At 35.7% G+C, this 1,416-nt stretch overlaps 1 protein-coding gene across 2 annotated transcripts in view; it reads right to left on the bottom strand.

Moving 5' to 3' along the window:
• Positions 1 to 327: 327 nt before the first annotated feature.
• The window catches only part of LOC107704476 (gastrula zinc finger protein XlCGF57.1-like), a 30,829-nt gene continuing 29,740 nt past the window's right edge, over positions 328 to 1,416 (bottom strand). The window contains exons 1-2 of one of the 2 annotated variants that reach the window (XR_001635964.1): positions 1,083 to 1,138; positions 328 to 446 (exon numbers count right to left, since the gene is read on the bottom strand). The gene's annotated coding sequence lies outside the window, so the exon portion shown is untranslated. Of the gene's footprint in view, positions 447 to 1,082; positions 1,139 to 1,416 lie in introns of those variants that run through there. The other variant, XR_001635965.1, reaches the window with a different exon arrangement.

The following is a 1,416-nucleotide window of genomic DNA, read 5'->3' on the forward strand; positions in this document are numbered from 1 at the left end:
AGGAAGACTGGAGGAAGAAGACTGAGGAAGAGGAAGGGAGGAACGTACAACGTAAATTACACATTCATACCCAAAATACACATTTTGAAGCAGTTATGTTGATTTTTCATTTTCATTCACATTTCATGGCTTACTTTATATAATTTTTTTAATACTGTTGTATAATTAAGTGATAGAAATAACATTTTTTGGGGTTTAGTATTATACAAATCAAATGTTAAATGACTAAACTCACATATTTTTAAAAATATATAATTAATTTCTGTAGATCTGGACATTTTAATAAACCAACCTGTTTGTTCCTCAGTTTCTTCATGTTTGACTCTGAACGTTTCTTCAATCTTCATCTCTTCACTCTCCTCTTTAATAAACGCCATCTTTATTATCGTGTGTCACGTGGATCTCAGTTAATCCAAGAGTTTTTCTGTGTGTTTGGACACTTTGTCCTGTTTAAGAAGAGAATAATTAACAGAAAGAAAAATAAATGCAATAAATGCAAGCTAAATCTCTGGGTGCTTCTCAATCAGCTCCTTAGTTCAGTAGCACAAAGGACAAAAAAAGAAAGAAAAAAAAAACTAGTAAATGTCCTTTTATTAATTTGAGTGCAAATTAATAAAAAAAATAAAAAAAACACAAATCAAATGGAAGGTTCATATTCGTATTCAGATTTATATTTGGCATTTACTGATTTATAGGTTATTTTCAATACTCTGATGAAAACATTTGCAGTTTGTTTGTAAAATTTGCGTTTGTATTTTGAGCAGCAGTGTGTCGTCTGCGAGTGCTGATTCGAGCGTTTCGAATCAATGAATCATTTTACGATGAAATTGATTCAGTTGACTCGGAGTTTCGAAAAGCTCTCATTCACTAGTCGTCAGTGACTGAACTCGTGGTAAGATAAACTGATTCAGATGCAGGGAGCGAAATGAGACGCACCGTTTCTGTTACTCATGCGCCTTACTCTCACAAAATAACCTTCAGTAATCTCACTAGGTAAGGATAAGGATAAGCACAGTTTTATATACAATTCTCCAAATAAGTATTATTGATTTAAACACTTTAAAAAGATTGAAAGCACACACCTTTTTGTCAGCCGAATCACAGACGCAGGAGGGCGGCGCAGCCTTATGACGTCATAACGCCACACCGAATGCCATTGTTGATCGTGTTAACTGGGGATGTGAGCGTGCATGTGAGCTATTTTACTTACCTTTCCGCGCAGTATTGGGGAAGCTACTCTGAAACTGGAGCTTAAGCTACTCGTAAATTAAAGTAGTTAAAGGTCCCATGGCATGAAAATTTCACTTTATGAGGTTTTTTAACATTAATATGAGTTCCCCTACCCTGCCTATGGTCCCCCAGTGGCTAGAAATGGCGATAGGTGTAAACCGAGCCCTGGGTATCCTGCTTCTCCTT

The sequence above is a fragment of the Sinocyclocheilus anshuiensis genome, unplaced genomic scaffold, assembly GCF_001515605.1.
Source record: "Sinocyclocheilus anshuiensis isolate Anshui unplaced genomic scaffold, SAMN03320099.WGS_v1.1 scaffold2460, whole genome shotgun sequence".
NCBI classification, from domain to species: Eukaryota; Metazoa; Chordata; class Actinopteri; order Cypriniformes; family Cyprinidae; genus Sinocyclocheilus; species Sinocyclocheilus anshuiensis.